At 53.8% G+C, this 21,384-nt stretch overlaps 1 protein-coding gene across 1 annotated transcript in view; it reads left to right on the forward strand.

Moving 5' to 3' along the window:
- Nucleotides 1–975: 975 nt before the first annotated feature.
- The window catches only part of PDGFRB (platelet derived growth factor receptor beta), a 54,510-nt gene continuing 34,101 nt past the window's right edge, over nt 976–21,384 (forward strand). The window contains exon 1 of the mRNA XM_054038318.1: nt 976–1,473. The gene's annotated coding sequence lies outside the window, so the exon portion shown is untranslated. The remainder of the gene's footprint in view (nt 1,474–21,384) is intronic.

Below are 21,384 nucleotides of genomic sequence, written 5' to 3' on the forward strand. Positions count from 1 at the left end.
AAACTAGAGCTTTTTTGGCTCTATCAGCTCCATATCCACGATACCAGCAAACCCTTTTACATGTAGACAAGGCATGACTCAGCAATCCCATTATAAGCCCCTTTCATAGAGCTATAATTGTGTCCACACTAGAGGGTTGTTGCCAGTGCTTAATTTGTAATGGAAGAGGTGCTGGAGCTGATGCGGCAAGCCCAGAGGCGCCGGGGCTCTGAACTGCCAGGCCTAGAGGTGCCGGGGCTATGAACTGCCAGGCCCAGAGGTGCCAGGGCTCTGAACTGCCAGGCCCGGAGGTGCCGGGGCTCTGAACTGCCAGGCCCGGAGGTGCCGGGGCTCTGAACTGCCAGGCCCGGAGGCGCCGGGGCTCTGAACTGCCAGGCCCGGAGGTGCCGGGGCTCTGAACTGCCAAGCCTGGAGGTGCCGGGGCTCTGAACTGCCAAGCCTGGAGGTGCAGGAGCTCTGAACTGCCAAGCCCGGAGGTGCCGGGGCTCTGAACTGCCAAGCCCAGAGGTGCCAGGGCTCTGCTCTGCTCTGGCAAGCCCTGGCACAAATGAAGCCCTGGATCTAGCACTTTCTCTACACCAGCCTGGTTAAAGCCGTACAGCTAATGCGTGCGCGTAGGCAATCACTAGAGAAACGACTCCGGGACAGCGGCTGAGTCCGGGCCCTCACGACAGTGGTTCTGTCAGGGCTGGGGACGCTGTGGCAGTCCTTGGAGGGCACATGCAGTCCCTTTAATACAGGCCTTCTTTAATACAACCATGAGTCAGCGGCTGGCGTGGGCAGTGGATTTTCTAAACATCCCCTCATATCCTGAGAAAGGGGGGAAAATGGAAAGGGGCGGGGGAGGTTTGAAAAAACGACCGGGAGAAAGGCCAGAATTGAAAGCAGACAGAGAGAGAGAGAGAGAGCTGAGTCCATTCTTGTTTCCTCAAGTCCAAGGAGGAAAGGCAGGGCAGGGTGCTTGTCTCTGCTTTTGTTTTGCTTTGAGCTGGGAGCTGTGCAGAGCTCAGGTCCAAGCCCTCCCCCCCCAGCTCTGAGTGAAACTCCCCCTTGGAGCTCGGTTCCTTTTTGTTTGTTTTGAATCGAAAGTTTTGGAAAAGGCTCCAGCTGGCAGGGGGCGGGGGAAGGACGGGAAGAAGTTTTAAAGACGGCTCCAGCCTTTTGCCTATTGGACCAAAGCCTCTCCCCGCAAGTTCTGTGCTTTTTCCAGTTGTATTTTTCCCCCACCGGCTGCCGGGTTGTTTCTCCGCAGCGCGGCACGGAAGGGCCCCCAGGCGCACGGCCCGCGGCGATGCTCTAGGGTCCGCTGAGATGCGCTAGAGGCAGGGCCAGGGCCCGTCCAGGGGAGCGGCCGGGAGCTGGGAGGAACGGAGCCGCTAGGGCAGGCGGCGGCCAGGGCAGGGCGATCGGGAGAAGAGGAGGAGGGAGAGGAATCGCTCGCGGCTGGAGGCTGGGGAGCGAGCCCCGCGCACGGTAAGCTGCGCGCCCGGGAGAGCTGCGCTGCGCTGCGCTCTGGTGGCTGGAAATCCCGTCGGGCGAGCCCCGCTGGGGAGGGGCGGGCAGCGGGGCAGGGGTCACGCTCAGCCCCGCGGCCAGGAGCCGCTTTCGGGGAAAGGGGAAGAAGGGACCCCGCTGCCCAGCCTGGAAGCCGCCAGTCCAGACAACTGGATTCGCACCTGGCCCTCGCCCCGGGTCCTAGGATGTGCTGCCAAGCGCCCAGCTGCCGGGGAAGGGCCGGCAGGCGAGGGGGCTGCAGGGCGGCGCGCAGCATCCCGCCCGGACGGCCGGGGAAGTGAGCTGGGGCCCCGGCAGAGCCCGCTGGTGGGGCCCCGGGCGGGAGCAGCAATGAGGGCTGCGGGGATGCGCAGTTAGACCCGAGAGAGCTGGGGAAGCCAGGGGGCTCCTGCCTTGCTGCTCGGTCCTTGCAACCCCCCGTCAGCCCTGTACAGTCTTGTGTGCTTCCTTCTGGCTCCTGCCCCCTAAGAGCCCTTTGCTGTTGTAGGGCAGGGCTGGGACTGGGCCCTGGGAGAAATGTCTAGGTAGGTTGGATTAGCGGGACAGACCGATTCAGATCCTGGGGGCCTTGGGTCATGCTGGGCACTGCTGGTGACATAGCAAGGTCAGCCTTCCCCAGGGCGCGTCCATCTACTGGCACGGCTACGAATCTGGCTGGCTTGTCCCAAGGGCAGCGCGCGCCTCTGGGGCTCACGGCTTGGTCCCTTGTGTGCAGCCCACACTGATCCGGGATGGCAGCAATTGCAAAGGTTAGCAGCATCTCTCCAGGACTTGGTCCTAGAAAGGGAAACACAAGGCTGAGAAATGTCTCTGCAGCAGGACAAGAGGGCTCAGGAGATGGACAGGGACCTTTCACCTCCTGGGCATTTGTTTCAGTGGTTTGAACATTGGCCTGCTAAACCCAGGGTTGTGAGTTCAATCCTTCAGGGGGCTACTTAGGGATCTGGGGCAAAATGAGTACTTGGTCCTGCTAGTGAAGGCAGGGGGCTGGACTCGATGACCTTTTGGGCTCCCTTCCAGTTCTAGGAGATAGGATATCTCCATATATTATTATTTATTATTATTATTAGCAGGATGGCTGTTTAGTGCTCTCTGGGGCATGAGTTGGGGTCTTTCTCCAGTTCTTACTGGAGATATGCGCTCAGGTCACAAAAAGCACCACCCCAGCGATGTGCTTGCTGGTAGTCTGAGCTGAGAGGCCGGAGTCTGAATGGGCCCCAGAGATTGAATTACCATCAAAGAAAGTCACATTGGTGGGGCACTGTGGGAGGAAGCAGGTACCCACATGGCCGGTACTCTGGTGCTCGAAAGCAGGGGTGTCACTCTGGTTCTACAGAGACGGCTGAGTTATGCTTTTAAGGGTGGTCTTTGGTCAACGGCCACAACATTCAGTCTAGTCTAGCCTGGCTCTGCAGCGGAGTGCCGCTCGTCTGAGTGGGAGCTTTGCGAAAGATCAAGGATTGAAGGGGGGTAATGGCAAATGTTAGGCCCTGCTTCAGGAAAGCTGTGAAACACCAGCTCCATTCCCCCCCCCCCTCCTCCCATTTCAATGGGAGTCAGGGAGAGAGGGCCAGGGCCAGGGCCCGGAAAGGCGGCTGTGATGTTCTGAAAGTGAGACTGTGAAGGAGGCAGGGCTTCCCGAATGAATAACAAGCCCTTGGGTGGGGCTGATGGGAAGGTGGCCACATTTAATCTCTAGCCTCACATCAGAGGGTTATTAATGCAGGCTGGGACTTTCCGAGGGCTATGGGGGCCCGGGATGCAGTGTCAGTCGCAACCTGCAATTAGCCAAGGGAATTAGTGCTGGGCAGGACAGCCAGGCCTATGACCGCGCTGAGATGAGGACCTGCTGGTTATCAGCCCAACAGCAGGAACGGGGAGCATTTTCTTTGAGCCCGATCCTACAGCCCTTATTCAGGTGTGTGGGCCTCACTCACACAAGTAAGGCTGGGGGGAGGGGGGCTTGTGAGGTGGTGACTGTCTCAGGCCCATGAAGCAGGGTGAAGTTTGGCTCTTACCTACTGTACCTGAGCATTGCAGGCTCCACTCTGCCCTGAGCTAACCCTCCACGGGGGTGGGTGGGAGTCTGCTGCTGTGAGCTCCACTCTGCCCTGAGCTAACCCTCCACGGGGGTGGGTGGGAGTCTGCTGCTGTGAGCTGGGGACTGGACCAAATCCTGGCCCCATTTATTGACTTCAATGGAGCCCAGCTCTGGCCCCGAGGCTGCCTGAAGGCTGGGATTGTTCTGGCTTTGTCAACGTCCTGTCAATGAAGGCCTCTGGGAGTTTGTTTGTTTTGTTTAAACAAAGGGGCTGAAATCCCAAAGAGGATCTTTGAGGGGATTGTATAAACCGGGTATTGTTTCCCCAAGCGCTGGAACCACTCCAGAAAGCTCCTTCTGCTCTGCTGGGCAAACAGGACATAATGAGGCTGGTTTGGGTTGTTATTCCCCATTCCCCATCCCCCAAATGCCTAATTAGGCTCCCTGAACCAAACACCCCTCTGGCCCCCTCAGCTTCCAACCCTCCCCAGCGGGGCCTGCCTGGGTCTGGAGCTGCAGTGTCTTTCTGGACCCGAGCAATATATTGAAACTGAGCTGGGCAGGCCAAGCCCCCCCCGTGCAGCGTGCTCCCTGCTGGCTGGGCGCTGCCCTCCTTCCCAGAGGGCTAGATCCATGTCCGAGATCAGTAAGAATGAGGATGGTTACATAAGGAGTCAGCAGATTGTCACTGAAAGGGCCGGTGCAGAAAACAAACCCCGGCAAGTCCCTATAAGAAATGATGCCCCCAGGCAACTAAAATTCAGTGAGAGGCGATGTAAATGACGTATATCCCTTTGTGGTGTTTGCTCTCCTATGCCTGTAGTGTACCCAATAGCCATGGCATACGCCCGCCTCCGAGCATCACACCTGCCTACACCCATCACGCCAGCTCTCCTACATCTCTGGCTGTGCCCACCTCTCCCCAGCACTAGAGTACCCAATAGTGTGCCCCTGGAGAAAATCTGAAATTGGGGGTGGGGGTGGGAACAGGAACGAAGCCCTGTTTGGAGGGTGTGCAGATGTGTAAGTGCACTGGCCCATTGGACCTGTATATTGGGAGCAGAGACAGGCCTGGATCAAAAACCCAGTTCCCAAGGCATCTTGTGCCCACATCTGAAGAGGAGAATCCTTAGTTCCTGTCCCTCTTACCAAAGAACTCCGGGCAAGATGCGAGCAAGCTGGAACATTTTGTCTCTGGGTGGGCACTGGGCAGGAAGGGAATAAGCTTCCCATAGTTCCAACACCTCATGGAGCAGATGGACTTTTTGCCCTGCCCAGAAGGGGGTTTATCCCTTACTAGTGGCACTCGGTAGCCAGAGACCTGGCAGGCGACCTAAGCCAGCTGATGGATTCTGCAGGCCTGTCTCCTGCAGCCCTGCCCTGCGCGCTGGGTTCTCTGCCTTCATATTCTTGGCCTGCCCAGCACTGTAAGGGGCTGTGACTGAAATCTTAATGTTACCGAGACACAGTAATTGGCACCAATTAAATTGCTACATTCATGTTTGAATTGCTTTAACTGGCGAGACACACTGTCTTATTTATACAAAAAATATGTTTGCTTGTGGGTTTCTCTGAACTGGGGCCAGGAGAAAATACACCATCGCAAGCCGCTTTTTCTGAAGGCGCATTCTCCCCTTGCGAATTGGAAGTCACTTCAGTTTCAATTTATTTGCCTGGAAACTGGTTGCAGAATAGAAGCCCCCCTTGTTTAAGGGATTGGGAGCTTCGACCACCTTTCAGAGCTCCCCCACCCCCCTTTGCACACAGCTGCCAAGCTTTTCTCCTCCAGCCTGGGAGCTTTTCAAGAGAACATGGATGTGGCTTTATTTAGGAAGGAGAATTCCTCCAGGACTAGGAACGCATATTGATCGTTCTCAAAGCTGTGTCTGGAGGGCCGAGAAGGGAAGGTAGCTTTGGGGAGCTGGCTGCAGCTAGAGACTGTCCTAGGAAAGCATGGAAATCCAGCTCAGATTAGTGTCCTCCCAAAGCGATTACCCGCTGTTCAGGGCAGGGCCAGCCCCTGAGTGAGGCCCTAGGGCATTAGAGTGATGGGATGAGAAGAATGGAACGCCAGGGTCCCAGCTCCCTTGCCCCTGTACGGAGGCACCAAAAGAAGAGGAAACCTTTCCAGGTTATAAAGGACAGGCTCCCCAGTCCCCGGCATCCATGGAGAGTGGCAGCGCCAGTGATTAGGTCTCCATCGCCTCTGCTGGAGCCATGACACTACATTTCTAGAGGATGGAAGCTCTAGTGGTTGGGCTCCCCGCCCCGCTCTACCCTGCTGCTGGAGAGAAGGTCAAGAGCTTGGCTTTGAGCACTCCCTCCTCCTGCAGCCTAGAGCGGAGATCAGTGTGTGTTGGGACATCACCAGCTGCCTCTAGTGCCCCCAGCGCACTGGGATCCTAGTGGAAGTCCCTATCACTTCTCATGGGTGGACATCCCTTGCTCTCTGCCACGCCTACTGCCCTTCAGGCTGGGCTTGGCATTGGCAGGACTGGGGACACATTGCTGAGAGAATCTCTTCGACTCCTTCGAGGCCTTTCTGAGGGTGTCCCCAGCAAGCGGGGTGGACCGTGTCCGTCAGGTGGACCTGTGAAAGCAGCGGGTCTCCATCCCTGCCTGTGCTGCATAACCCTCCTGGCAAATGCACCCGGGCTCGTTCTCTGCCGCTCTTTGTCCGTCCCCACTCGCTCTCCTGTTTGCCCGTGAGAAGCCCCTTCAAAATGTTGTGATTGTAAGGGGGGGGGCCCTCCGCAGCTCTGCGCAGCTGTATCGCAGGGGTCTGACCTCAGCTTCCTGCTGAGCCGGCAGGAGGTTTGCTGCTTGGCATTTTGCAAGAGCGCAGGAATCTTTGCATGCGGCTGTGGCTGTCAGACCGCCAGGCCTGGAATGAGGAGGCCTTGGCTCTCCTTCCCCTTTTCCTATCTGTGGCTTTCCGGTCCCAGAAAGACAGCAAGGCTTATGGAGCACGCAGCTCCCCAGGAGCGGTGCTGGTGTCAGGGATTGATGGGGATGGAGCTGCTGACAAGCTAATTGGTTCAGGGGCTTGGGGAGCTCTGGCTCCGAGCCGGGTGGTCAGCGGAGTTACGCAGGGGATGAAACTGCCCCCCGTCTCTCTCGTGTGAAGCTGTGGGAAGTTTTTGACCCATCAGCTACTCAGTGAGCAAAACCCTCCTCTTCCATTGTGTGACTGCAATGCTCCAGTCTGACCCATGGGCGTCCCAGAAGGTCGAGTCAGCAGTTCCTCATGGCATTCTCCTCTCCCCTCCAGCTGCCCCCCCAAACATCCACCTTCCTCTTAGGGGCTGCCCGTCCCCTGCCACCCTTACATCCATTTTGCTTTTCCATCTTCTCCAAGGCAGTGACTAGAGCTGAACGGAACAATTCCCCCCACCAGTCCAATCGGCAGGAAATCTCAGCCCCACTGGGTTTCGGAGCAGATGGTCCAAGGCACAGATGCCTCCGACGGTATCACTTAGTGTGTCTGTGGCACTTCCCATTACGGGATCTCAGAGTGCTCCAAATACTAATGGATGAGGCCTCACAGCATCCCCACCTATTTTTCCACATAGTGGCACCAGAGCACAGAGAGATCGAGGGGCCACATTCTCACACTTGTGCACGGGCCTGACTTGTGTGTGCACCCCTCTCCCCCCAGTACAGCTGCACCAGTGAGGGGTGTTTGCACCCGCTCTCCCGTCACACCTGTGCATGCGCACAAATCTGACTTCTGCATGCACGTTGATATTGCATTATGCTTTTGAGAGGGTGGGCAGAAGCCACTTGCTCGTGGTCGCACAGGGGGTAAGTGGCAGAGCAAGGCCAGTGCCCAGATCTCCTGAGTCCCGCTCTGAATGCTTTAACCACAGACCATCCGCTCCCACCCCTTGCCTGTAGCATTTAGCCCGGTCCCCAGAGAGCTTACAAAAGAGGCAGAACACTTCGGGTCAGCAGCTGTCCTAATGGTCTGTGTTTGTACAGCGCCTAGCACCGTGGGCTCCCAGCCTGGTACTGAGGCTTCTAGGTTCCAGTGCGATGCAAATTCTAAAGAGTGGGAGGGAAAATAGAGGCACAGAGAGGGGAAGTGACCTTGCCCTAGATCACTGGCAGAGCCAGGAACAGCAGCCTAGTCTCCTGGTTCTGGTGCCCTATCCACTTAGCCATGCTACAGGAGAAGGAGAGCGGGAAGGGGTCGTGTTCCACTGATTGCACCTCCTCCTAGGTCCCCTTGCTGGCTGCACCCTCTGCAATCACAAGAAGCTGCCCTGAACACACTTCTACAAACAGGCAAAGTGCCCCCGAAGCCCTTTCCAAGCGATTCCTCCCTGACCTCAAATCTGGAGAGCAGCTTAATCCTGGGCACAAGGACAAGAAGCTCCATAACTAAGCGATTAAGCCTGGGTCCTTCGCAGATGGTGGAGAATAGAAGATCAAACGCCTTCATCGGAGCGGTTTCATCTCCGTGCCTGGCAGTGACTGGCTAGTACTGCGGTTTCAAATTAGAGGCAGATTTATCTTCCTTGGTTCCCTCTGCTGTGCTGGGAAAATGCCCTGGTAGCTGCTCACTGCATTATGTGGGTTTCACTTTTTGGACTTAGAGATGTCTGTGTCCTTGGGCTTTGAGGAGCTCCCTGGTTCGATTCAATGGGGGGGGGGGGGGTTTGTTGAAAACTCAGAGAGGAACGGAAGGGGAAGGGGAATATTTTTTCCTTTCACCCTCTCTTCTCTGTCATCATCTCCTGCTCCATCCCCCAGGCCCTCTCTGTTTATAATTAGTAAATAATTGCAGCCAGTCGGTACATGGGTGGCTCTCCGGATCCCACCCGGGCTTAGACTTCGCCACAGCAGCTACGCTGAAAGGACAGCATCCGAGCAGCTGAAGGAAAGCCTCCTACGCACCAGGAGCATGGGTTTTTTCCTCTTGTATTCCTTAGTACAGCACTTCCCTCTAATTACTGCAGGAGGATAGATCACAGCTTCCTGCAAGCCGCAGAATTATTTGACAGTGAGAAAACATCTGTCTGCCTCTCTGAAGCCGACCAACGGCACAGTCAGAGTAGCAGAGACAGCATCCCACCTTTGTTCCCTCCTTACTCACCACTTCAGGCTGATACCCAGCATCTCCTAGCTCCTTGTTGACAATAGAGTGGATGCAGTGAAGACTGCACTGAGATAAGGAGGGGGAGGGGAAGAGACCAGCAAGGAGATGAAAGGGTGGCTGCTCCGAGCCCTGATAACAGGTCACTTTCTCTGGCATGAAGTTTTGTGGATCTCTCTGGCTTGTCTCCTGCTTGGGAGAGTTCAGTGCTGGCCTTAGCACAGTGGGATGGGCCTGCAAAACTGTTTCTAACAGATCCCTCCCACCCCATTACAGCTGACTCCTGTTCTCTCCCATCACACCTCTACACACCTAAACGGAACAGACTCATTGCATCTAAAAAGCCATGGAGGCGTGGAAGGGATCTTTGAGCTACTCCTAGCCTCCGGCTGTGAGGGAGCTGGAGCCCAGTACCTTGTGCTGTGGACAATCTTAGTCACCAGCCTTGTAGGGTTGTTTGCAAGGACCAGTTACCTAAATAAGCCCGAGGTCTGGTGGCTGCTGGGCTCCTACTCAGGGGAGCAGTTTTGCACTTTCTGGTTCATTTCATAGTTATTGTTTTGCAAACAGGAATTAACCAGCACAGATTTTCTGAAGTTGTCAGGACCAGGTGTGGGTGGCCAGGCCTAGTGGTCAGAGCAGCAGGCAGAGACCAGGATCTGTGCCGACGGTCAGAGTCAGAAACCAAGCAGGACTGGAGCAAGGCTGAGAACAGAAGTCACAGTTGCAGGCATAAACTGCTGCTGAGCTTAAAAGCAGGCCTGCCTGCTCCCCTCAGGCAATCAGGCAGACCACCGTAACCCAGCTGAGCTCATTAATCTTCCTGGAGGCTGGGCTGGCTAGTCCTTAGGCTCAGCTGAAGGCACGATGGCAGGCAAATGTTCTTATCCCCACCGAAAGAGCTGGGGGAGAGAGATGGAGTGACTTGACCAAGGCCACAGAAGGACTCGGTGTCAGAGCTGGGGTTAGCATGCCCCAGCCCCATACTTTGTTCAGTGCTATTGAGCGGTTCCTCCTTTCCATTACGTGGAAGCAGATATTTTTGCATCTATCTTTAGTATGGGCCTGACCGTGGCTTTAAGCCATCGGCTGCAATGGAAGAGGACAAACAGGGTCAGCACAGAGAGCTGGAGTCCCTGGCAGAACTCTGACCGAGTTACCATAAACCATCAGGAGCAGGATCTCCTACCGCCATTAACAGAGTGTTGCATGCATCCCCTTGCCCATCTCCCTCCTGCTGCCTCAGCCCAGCTGGCTGGGGTACAGAGGGCAGCAGGGCTATTGGCCCCATCCCCACCTTACCTCTCCCCATGTCCTTTGGAGAGGCTAGTTCTTCTGCTGTCACAAGCCTAGCATGGACTCCCCACCCATGGCTGGCTGGCCCAGGCAGGGGCACAAGCAGTGGGTGGGAAGGTTCCTTGTGGGCCCTCCCCACAACCCTCTTGTGCACACGCAGATGGCCCAGGGTGTGTTGAAAACCAGTGAGGAAGACAGAAGGGGCCTGATGTCTCCGTCGGTTGTGTATTGGAATTGAATGACACCCAGGATACCCAGGGCCCGATTTGTTCTAGCCAACTACGGGAGCTGGACAGTGACTGCTCTTTGGAATTGGGAGCTCTGGTTATAAATCCTAATTTAGGTCACCAGTGAAGCAGGATTTCATGGCCTCAGTCGAGTCCCCCTGTAGATGTCAGCCCAAATCACAGCACTGCCACCCAAACTGGCCCCGCTCCTCAGGATTTGGCTGTCACTGCGCAGAAGAAGACCGAGATTGGAACGAGCGGAAGAGGCTGCACGTCATCCATCAGTCATGAGCAGTGGCAGAGCTGTGTCACACATCTGCTTTGCTCTAGGTTTGCTGTGTGTGCCGCTCCTTTTCCAAACATTTCCAGGCCTTTTTTCCCATTCTTTGCCCCCGGCCCCAGGTGGATCCCCAGCCCCTCCTCCTGCCTGACACGGCAAACACTTTTCCCCACAGACAGTGCCTCATGCCCTTGCGTTCAGGAATAGCCTTGCGGATCCTGGAACCTGTTCTTTATTTTGAAGGCGCAGACGGAGGAAGCATGCGCAGCCGAGTGGGTGATGAATGTCGACCCTCCAGGACAGGGGGATTATTTAGAACACTGGCTCCTCTCCCAACAGATGTTTTCTTTTATTCTGAATTTATCCAAAACAGGTCGTTCCTTTCCTACTTCTCCCATGGGCCTGACGGAGAGTGGGGCAATGGGCAGGGCACGGCCTGATCCCAAACTCCGAACAGGTGATGCAGTAAGCTTCCTTGAATGGACACGTAACCACACAGGCGTGTGAGCACATGTGGCTATGCTCATGCACATATACAGCGGGCCACTCACTGAAACACCCTCTCTCTCTCTCTCTCTCTCTCACACACACACACACACACACACACACACACACACACACACACACACACACACACACACACACACACAGCAGGCATGCCAACACAGCTTGCACACTCATGCAAGGACAGATGGGGCAGTCACACACGTACACAATACATCAGCAGATGCATCCACGCCAGCTCTCATAGTGAGCCTCCAGGCAACCTCCGAGCTAGCCCCATTTTTTGTTACTCTAAAGAGCTTACAACAGAAATGCTGAGTCACACAACCAGGGTTACACATGGTCCAGAGAGGAACCCGGCGTCATTTCAAGCCTCCTCCCCCTCTATTTTTGTGTTGTGTCCCTCCTCTTGGGCCTTTGACAGAGCCAGCTGTGGGCACTGGGCGCGGGAGAGCTGTGTTTTGGCAGGAGGAGTGGGGGGCCAGGCCTGAGTTACTGCGAGATATGCACTGACACCTTGAGAGAGAGCACGGGAGGCAGCTGGTTCCTGAAGGAAAGGACCATCTGGGTTGATCTGGTGTATTCTGGTGCTCATGAAAGTGAGGCCCTGATAGTAACAAGGCTAGAGCCACTTTGAATATGGGCCTGATCCAAAGGTGATGGAAGTCAATGGGAGGCTCTCCACAGACTGCAATGGGCCTGGAATCGGGCCCTCTACGGGCTGGCTTCCCATCACGTTGCCAATGTTAAATCCTTCCAGTCTCATGCTGCTCGTTACCAGTAATGTCTCTTCTGGACTTTCTTCTTTTTCCTTTGTATAGAGAAAGGGCTGAGATTTTAAACACCAGATAGTTTTATGCCTGGGCTAATTGCCAGGGTTTTTCCTTTGCATTTGCATTGATTGTCTGTAGGATTCACCGGCCTGTTTAGACGGGAAATCTCTGTACAATAAACCAGTAAAAACCAGTCAAATCAATTATTAAAAAGAAATGAATTGGGCATTCAGGAAACTAAAGGACTGATGTCACTGACATGTGGAGCTGGAAATGACCATGCCAGCTCCCATCACACTGCTCTACCTCCCTCCTGATTACCCCACCCTCATGTTGCGCCAATGCTGGCCCTCTTCTAGATGTCCAAGGCCACTGAAGTCATTTCCCAGGGGACTCAAGCCATGACTAAGATGAGGCCTCCAGCTGTGAAAGGCTTGTTTATGCATCCAATGTGCCACTTAACTCCTCCGCCCTCCTAGTCTTTATAATGCCTGTGACATTCTGGGGCTAGATCTTCAGCTGGTGTCAATTGGCCTAACTCCGTGGTAAATCAATACAGAGCCATTATCTCCAATGGAGCTACATAAGTTGACATTGACTGAGGATCCGCCGCTGGGTGTTTAACTCAAGGGTAAAATTTACTAGGACCAGAGTGGAGATCCTTCCAGTCCAATATTAGCGCATGGAGCTGTACATTGGATGGATCATGTTCGTCTGTAGCGTAACTTCACTGACTGCCATGAAGTCTCTTGAAGGATGGATTTGGCCCTAAATAGGTAACTAGGATTCTTACTGAAAATGTTCATTTTTGGTATCTAAAGTCAGGCACCCACATCCATCTCTGGGCTCTGAAATTAAAGGCACCTGGTTTTCAGCCCACAGCTCCCACGGACTTCAGTGGGCTCTGAAAAGCAGGCGGCTTTCATTTAGGTGCCTAAATATAGATCTAACAACCATTAGGCACTGAAGTGTGACGATTTCGGCCCTCAAGTGTGACCCCTTTTATGCTAGCTTTGCTGTCTGATCAGGGCACGCTGTGAAAGTCACGCGTATGTATGGGGCAATAACGGAAGGGAATTTGGAAGGGGAGCCTGTATATAATATGAATCTGTCTCTGAGCCTAATCAGCTGTTCATTGTGGGCAGATCAAGGAGCGCTGGAAAACCCACCGAGAGAAGTCCCTTTTTGTAGAGGAGACAGGGTAGCCTAGCAGATAGCACGGTGCTGTGGGCGTCAAGGGACCCACCACCGCTACTGACCTGCTGGGTGACTTGGCTGCATCTGTGAAATGGGGATAATGCTACTGACTTCCTTTGTAAAGCGCTTTGAGATCTGCTGACGAATATAGCTACATAAGAGCTGGATGTTACTATCGTAGCTGTGGGGTTTTCAGTTAGGAGGGTTGTTAGAGGAAAGGCTTGCAACGTCCTGCTGACTTCAACAGGGGAAGAGCTAGACTGGCATGTACTAGATAATCACGCAGGGCCTGATTCTCATTCATACCTGTGCAAAGTGGGCCCAAAACTACCCGAGCAGAATGCCGGTAAATTATACCCACTTTGTACTGGTGCAAATGGCTACACAGGCTGTGAGCAATGGCAAATCAGTCCCAGTCTAAACGGCCTAGACTGGAGCCAGGAAACTACATTTCAGCGAGCATGTATGTACCACGCATCTCTTGGGACTTTCCCCCAGCCCCCTGGCTTGGTTTCAGATTTCATACCTCTGTGTTTTATCATCAGTTGTTTATGGGCTTGGAAAGACAGTCTCTCCACATGTGTGCGCCTCCTAATTCCAGCCATGTGCTGGGAAAAGGCTCTCTGATGACAATCTGGCCTGTGAGTAAATGCAGTGTCATGGGAGCCTCTGGACCCCAGAGAGGGGATGTTGCAATTGAGGACAGTTCCAGCCAAAAAACACTCTGGTTTATTTAGATTAAAGGGTGGGAAAGAACTGGAGTCACGGAGGCGGGGTGGGGGTGGAGGAGACAAGGCAGAAGAGGAGACTCATTGCAAAGCCGTGGCGATCGAAGTTTTTAGAACTCACCTTGCCCTGTTCGAGGAAGAACAGCGGGTCCCCAAAAATGAGACCCCCTAGAGTTCCCAGTGGGCAAAGCCTGGCAGGAGAAAGTCCCCGGTGTGGATGAATGGAGCCAATACACACTGATCATGGGATCCATACGATGCTTTTCATTGCACATGGGCACCTATGATCTCACTTACTGACTCAGATATAGCGAAACAAAGCAAAAATAAAGTCTGTTTTACTTCCAGCTAATTTACAACAGCTGCACTTTGCCTGCTTGGCAGAATTTTGGGTCCAGCAAAGCATTGTGGGAGATCCTGGAATCGCAGACAGGCTGGGACCTCATAAAAAAGAGCTAGAAATAGAAAATGAGAGGAAGAGAAGTGGCTTCGCTTTAGTGCCTGAGGCCTGGCTTCTCCCCACTTCTCTGTTCATTTCTTTGCCTTAGTTCTGCAGACAGTAAATATCAGATATCAAAAACCCCGATGGTTTGGGCCTGGTTCTGGGGTCCTTATTCCAACAAAACACAACTGATTAATGCCCCCTTTATCTGCCACTGTCTCCAATGGCAGGTTAGCCTGAGGAAGCAGGGGATGGTTTGGGCCCAGCAGAGGGAATTGGGATTGAAAGAGGAAGATAATAAAAGAGAAGGTGGGGTGACCCTTTCCAGAGGGCCTGGACTGCCTTCACGGAAGTGTGATGGCATGGATTCTAGCTATATTTGCTGAGAGGTTGCCATGCATCCTGATTTTGGTGGGACAGGAACAGTTTAATGGTTGGGTCAGAGTTCACCATCCTGGCGGGTGGCATGCAGGGTCCTTATTGTCTTTCTCGGCCCAGCATGGCAGGGCCTGTCGTCCTACGCTTCTATGTTACCTTCCTTCTCTTCAGCCCATTGGCTGCTCTCACTATCAACCTGCCTGATTTGCATGGTGGGTTCCCAGTATATTTGTATTTTTGGGAGCCCTATGAGATCATCTCATCCGCCCCAGCCCCATTACATCCCAAAAGCCCGCCCTATGGGTTTCATATATGCCACTCCAAACCTCAGTTGCAGGGGGCAGTCGCTCACCAGAATACCAGGTGTTCACTCCCCTACCCCTATCCCCCCGAGTTCAAGGGTGTGCTTCCAGAACACCTCCTTCCCAGTAGATTCCCATGTGGCTGTAGCCCTCATTGGTGTGGGGAAAAGGTGGACACATGACTGAGTGCACCCTAAAGCAGGACTGGTGCTATTGGGCACACAAACGGGACCTTTGCCCCCCACCCAAAACTATCTTCACGAGGCCCCAAATTCTTGTCAGAAAGGCCAAAATAGGTCCAGAGTTTTCCAGTGTGACGCAGTGGCGTGGCAGCAGATTGGGCAGTCTTCCTCCTTTACTCTAAGTCATGGCAAAATACCGACACAGTGGCCAAATTTTACCTTTTTAAGTCTTGCAATCCAGGATTTTCCAGGGGTCTCACTAGCCTGGAGGGTTGGTTAGTTGTTTTGCAAATAGAGACATCCAGGGGCCCCAAAATACCCACTCCCCCAACAAGGGGATCCTAGAACCGGCCCTACCCTAAAGGCTCAGAAACCAGAAGCTAGAACCCAAGAGAACCCTACATTTATTTTCAGTCTCATGCATTTTAAGCCAATCTCTTGATTTTGAGTGGGGAGGGGCAGACTCGGGCGGTACTGTGTGTGATGCTTACTTCATTCATGTTTGCAAGAGCTGTGAGATCATGGGTGCTGGAGACGGGGAGCCAAAGGGCCATTGGCACTCCACCTTTTAAACAGGGGGGGCCATATCCCCCTCTTTAGAGAACCCAAACTCAGCAGGGCACAATGAGACTCAGGGGACCCAGGCCTTCCCCACTGCATTGGCCCATGACAAGAGCAGGTGGTGTAACGGTGGACCCCCTTCCCCGTGGGCAAGACAGAGGGGCAGCTGGGCCAAATGTGAGTGAGTAGCATTGTGACCTGGCTCCCAGGATCATAACGCCACTCAGCTCTGAATCAGAGAAAAGAGGGTCTCCACAGGCGCGTCTGAGTCCCTGAGCCAGCCTGGCATGATGGGCTCTCCTAGGGCATCATGGCACTGCTCTCCTGTTAGCTTCCTACGGGCCTCTGCTCTTCACGCAGCCCTGGCGAGCTCCGAGGAGCAGCTGCGAGCAGGCTGCACTGGGCCTGAACTGAGGCCTGGTTCTGATGGCAACCCGTGTGCCCTTCAATAGACGGCCGTGCTCTGAGCATTGCAAGCTCCGGGCCTCTAGGCAGTGTTTGCCTTCGCGAGCCAAACGGGACACACGGCGTCTGTGATGCTGCCTGGTTTGGAAGAGGCTGCTGGAGCGTGTGTGGGAGTGCCCATGCAGGGCTGCTGCTCCTTGTGGGGGTACCCAGAGTGCCGGGGGGGGGGGAGGCCTTCATTCCTCATCAGGAAACAAGTTGAGAAACCTGAGACTAGACGCCCAGGGGACTGTCTGCCTGGTGCCACACTGCTGCTACCTGGCCTCATGCTGCCCCCCCCCCCCCCGCCAACTTTTTCAGTCTTCCCTGTGCCCACGTGTGAGATGCCTCGCCGGAAGCTGTTGCCCTGTACAAGCACTAAGGACTAGCGTTCAGAGCAGACGCGCTAGTGAAGTCAGCGCAATTTCTCGGCCTGTTACTCGTCCCATAAAAAGAACATCCGTGCCAGTCATGCCTGAGCCCTCCCAACATACCTCCAGTATTAGTAAAGGCATCTTTGGCTTAATAACATCCTTGTGCAAGATCGCTGCCCAGAAGGGGTGGAAATGTCATGAATCAGTGTGATCCAGTGCTAGCCTGATAACGCTCCTCCGGGTGATGTTGCAACGTGGTCAGAGACAGATAACATGGGCACACGCATCTCCAAGGAAAGGCAGGATGCTTTCCCCAGACAGAGGATGTACCAGTTACTAACATTAAACTGAGCGAGGAATTGGACCTGAACTTGTTCCCACTGCAGGACTTCCAAAGTGAGTTCATTGCCCTAGAAGACGTGACTTTGGCTGACCATCATTTGCCAGAGGGCGGCTGAGAAGTCACAGCTGCAACCAGCCCCTGCAGACAGGAAGCGAGGGGAGAATCAGTCCCCTGAGCGCTGAGAAACAGCACGCTCCAGCACAGAGGACCCAAGCCTGGGGTTCCAGAGAGGTGGGGGTCTATTCACAGCTCAGTCGGTGACCTGGGGCACGGCACGTCACCTGTTTGCCCTTCCATCCTTCGTCTGCCTTGCCTAGTTAGGTAGTCAGGTCTTCAAAGCCTGGACCCTGTCCACGCAGAGCTTAGCACAAAGGGCTCCCAGGCTTGGTTGGGGACTGTAATATTAACAATCAATCCAAAGAGGAGTGGTCAAAGGAGTTCTTTTTATTCCATCACCGCGTGCCGTGCCCTGAAAAGCAGCGACCGAGGGCCAGGGCTGTGATAACATTTAACAACTGCACCGTGCACCTTTCCATGGGCTTGTAAACTGGAAAGCACCAGCACCGCCCCTGTCCTCTATCTCGTGAATCCAGCTGGTTTGCTGTGCAGAATATCTCCACTGATCAATAGGCGCGGCCCCTGCCTTGTGCTTGCTGACTGCAGACGCCTAGGGGAGGGCCTGACGGGATTAGAGATGAGATGTGATATGACAATCAGGGCATGGTACAGATGCATAGAAGAAGGTTGCTTTGTATCCTGGTCCCATTTTGTCTGCATCCCAATGCTTGGATTTAGTTCCGGGGTCCTGGTTCGGGCCCATCTCAGGGTAGCTGGGGTGGGGATTAGAACCCCAGATTCAGGCCTGTTCCAGGCCTGTCGTTTTGGAACTAAGCACCGAGGCAAGAAGCGAATCTGGAGGCTTTGGGACACTTTTCAGCACTGGCCTACGGGGGTGCAATCCCACTGACTGGACCGGAGCGACAGCAGCTTAGCGCAGAGGAAAGCTCCTGGTGTCACTGCCTGTAGGAGCCAGCGCAGGGCTGAGCCCCGTGCAGCAGCAGCAGCTGACAATGTGCCTTTCAGTGAGCGAAGGGCCTGCGTTTCCAACCCAGCCTGGGCTGCGTCCCAGAGCCAAATGACCTCCCGTCTCCTCTCCCAGCCAAATTCCTCTTTTAGAATAATAAACAGTTCAGCTCAGAAAACCTCCCCTGACAGGCTGCTAACGATCCCTTCGCACAGCCCTCTGGGGCAGAGATGGGGCGGAGAGGCCGGGCAGCACTGGCATGGCCAGAACCACGTCTATCTCCCGTGTGGGGTGGGGGGAAGCCTCTGCCAGCGTTTAGAGAACTCCAGTCTGGCTGGTTTGAACCCCACCCTGTCGCCGTTGGGTGCTGGGATGAGGGAGGGGAGGAAGGCTACTCGCTGGAAAGCCGCGGGGAAGCACGCAAGGAGTCCGGTGCCCCGCTTAGCAGGGAGAGTCAAGTTGGCGGGGGGGGGGGGGGGGGGGGGGAGGGAAGCAAAAGCTGTGTCTTAGCCCTGAACCAAGGCAGCCGATCCCCCCACTCTCTCTTTCCTCCTGCTCCTGGTTGGTGTGGAGAGCCATGCCCTGGGGTGGGCGGCCGCAGCGGTTCATTCCAGGGGCCCTGGTGGCAGTGGAATTCCCAAAGACGCCCCCTGGAGCAGAGTCACTCGGTGGAGGGTTGTCTGTCTGGCGCTGGGAGAAGAGGACAACAGCCTTTCAGCAGCTCCAGGCCAGGGCAAGAGGGTTCTGATCCAAACTGCCCCCACAGCTGGAGGGCAGAGGGGATAGGAAACTTCATGCACCGGGGCTTGAGGCAATTGCCCTCTATTAGGAGCCAGGATGAGGGATTCATGGGGAGCAATTACCACATATCTGCCTACTGACTGGGGAGGGGTGTCCCTTACTTTGGAACATCTGGTGCTGGCCTGGACTAGGACCTCAGGTCTGAGCTAGTCTGGCAATTCCTTTATATCTGCCTTCTGGTTTCTGAGCACTTGCATCACACTTGGGTCACATTTGCAGCCTTTTCATACAGTCCTAGAGTTCAAGGCCAGAAGGGGCCGCCAGACCCACAGGCCACTAAACTTCCCCACCCCCGGCCACCCCGTATGGAGCCCAGTAACCTAGATTAGACTGAAGTGCTACAGCCCTCCAGACACTGAACTAGCGTGCCCCAGATCAGAGAACAGGCTTTTCTCTGCAACCAGGCGGGCTAGAATCTTGTTGTTTCGATGAAAGCCGAGGGTCTCACCCTTATTCCAGGAGATGAGCTAGGAGGAAAAGAGCAGATATCACAAGAGTCGCAATATGACTGCCAGAGCTGGCAGTCCTGCAAGCCACCGCAACGCCCACTTCCTGAGACACTTTCCCATCTCCAGATGCAAAAGTCTGGGGCTAATTATTTGGGTTAGGTTTGAGGAGGTCAAACCTGACAACATTTGATGGGATCCATGTGTCATGGAGCCTTTGGCCGGGTAGGAAAGCCTGTGTGTGTGTGAGAGAGAGAGAGAGAGAGACAGAGAGACAGAGTGCCACCTTTGTGACAGCAAGATGAATCTCGATAATAAATACATTCCATCCTCCAGAAAGGCGCCATGTAAATAAAAACCAAACACACTCCCTCAACGACAGTGTCTCCTCCTCTCTTCTTTCCATCCTCGAGGCCAAAGAGAACATGCCAGCTGTGTAGCGAAGCAACTGGAGACGATATTAAGCATTTCCTGTAAGATGGGAAGAGTCTGTGTATGCCTCTCACCCTGCCAGAGCAGATATACAAAGGCGAGGTCGCTGCAGTCAGGGAGATGTCGCCATCTGTACGCCGTACAGGAAGTGTCTCCGATGGAAATGCCTTCTCGCAAACAGCAGGTTTATTAAAACCAGCTAGGAAGGCAGCCAGAGGCACGAGAAGGAGTATGCTGACAGCACTGTCCTGACTGCTCTCTGGGCAAATGGTACTGGTGTTGCTTCAGTGTTACTAGCCAGCAAGTCTAAAAAAAAAGCAACCAAAAAACCCCAAAAGAAACAACAACAACAGAAGAGAAGAACATGCAAAACACCTTATTTTGTTTCTATTCTGTTTAGGTCCAGTAAAGAATAGAGAGAACTGTACATTATTTTTATTATTGAGTCTGAAAAAAACTCTACATAAATAAATTACAATGATTTGGACATGGATACGTGCATATTTATTTGTTTTTCCTAAAGTTAATTAAGTGTTTTAGGAAAAATTGTCAGAGCATCCACCAGCCAGAGTTGGTGGCCATACTCTGAGGCCACCAAAAAATTTCTTATGAGAACCCAAATGTGTGATGACACCACGCTGGGAGAGGCTGCAAGCACTTTGGAGGACAGGAGGTGGCTTGCTTGATGCATGGGAGAATTGTTCTGAAATCAACAATGTTCATTCAGTAAAGACAAGTGCAAAGTACTGCACTTGGGATGGCAGAATCAAATGCACAATTACAACCTGGCGAATAGCTGGCTAGGGGATAGTACTGCAGAAAAGGAAGTGGGGGTGATAGTGGATCACCAACTGAATATGAGCCCGCAATGTGATGGAGTTGCAAAAAAGGCTGGTTATCATTCTGGGACATATAAACAGGAGTGTGGTACGCAAGACATGGGAGGTAATTGTCCCATTCATGTCCCTGAAGGTAGAATAAGAAGTAATGAGCTTAATTTGCAGCAAGGGAGATTTAGGTGAGATATTAGGAAAAACGTCCTAACTCTAAGGATAGTTAACAACTGAAATAAGTTACCATGGGAGGTTGTGGACTCCCCGTGATTGGAGGTTTTTCAGAATGGGTTCGACAAACACGTGTCAGGGACGCTCTAGGTTTACTTGCTCCTGCCTGAGCATTGGGGGCTGGACTAGATGACCTCTCAAGGTCCCTTCCTACCCTACAGTTCTATGATTCTGGGTCAAGTAGCAAGTAGTACCTCACGCCGTGAGTGACCCCCCTTGCAATCAAAGGGAATACTCATGGAGTAAAGTACTACTCAGCGTGAGGGATGGGAATCAAAGTTGGGTCCCAGGTGAGGTTAATAGTGATAGTCTTTAGATCCTCTTTAAATCAAGACTGGATGTCTTTCTAAAAGAGCTGCCTTAGCTCAAACAGAAGTTATGGGCTCAGTGCATAGATTGGGCCCTGTCTAACACAGGAGGCCAGACTAGGTGATCATAATGGTCCCTTCTGGCCTTAAAATCTGAGTAACACACCTTGTCGAAGGTGGATTGTGGAACAAAACCAATTGTTGTTTGTCTTTGCCTTTACTGCGCAGTTAAGAAATATAAAGACGGCTAGCTAGCGATCTCTCTATCCCCTCTCTGCTGCAGGATTAGGGCAAGATTCTTGGAGGACTCGACTAGTGATCTTACAGAAGTTGGCAGCCTAAGCAACATCTCACTCTTCTCCACAGAGGTGTGTCCACTAGCAAAGAAAAACCCAGACGACTGGGGCTCTGGGGGCTCAGGCTCGCGTAGCTCCAGCGGTGGGGGCTGTTTCATTGCTGTATAGATTTCAGGCTGGAGAGCTCTGGGCACTCCCAACCTACAGGCTCCTAGAGCCTGGGCCTCAGCTTGAACCCAGAAGTCTACACAGCAATGAAACAGCCCAACAGCCCGAGCTCCGTGAGCCTGAGTTGGCTGCCTGGGCCGGACGTGAGTTTTTCTTTGCT

The sequence above is a fragment of the Malaclemys terrapin genome, chromosome 8 (genome assembly GCF_027887155.1).
Source record: "Malaclemys terrapin pileata isolate rMalTer1 chromosome 8, rMalTer1.hap1, whole genome shotgun sequence".
Taxonomy (NCBI): Eukaryota; Metazoa; Chordata; order Testudines; family Emydidae; genus Malaclemys; species Malaclemys terrapin.